Source organism: Colobus angolensis, unplaced genomic scaffold, assembly GCF_000951035.1.
Source record: "Colobus angolensis palliatus isolate OR3802 unplaced genomic scaffold, Cang.pa_1.0 Scaffold1065, whole genome shotgun sequence".
Classification (NCBI taxonomy): domain Eukaryota; kingdom Metazoa; phylum Chordata; class Mammalia; order Primates; family Cercopithecidae; genus Colobus; species Colobus angolensis.
In genome coordinates, this window is record NW_012111642.1 from 90816 (window position 1) to 91073 (window position 258).

A 258-nucleotide genomic window follows, 5' to 3' on the forward strand; every position below is an offset into this window, starting at 1 on the left:
TCCCAGCTACTTGGGAGGCTGAGGCAGGAGAATGGCGGGAACCCGGGAGGCGGAGCTTGCAGTGAGCTGAGATCCGGCCACTGCACTCCAGCCTGAGCCTCCCACGGGAAACCTACAGCCCTTGAAACTGCTTTAGAAACCCAGGGCTTCTTAGCATATGCAAAGTGGGCACCAAAGTAACGAGGGTGGCACGGATTGCCCATGTGCTCCCCACGAGCCAGTGCAAGGAGATAAGACAGACCGTCCCCTTGGGCAGGC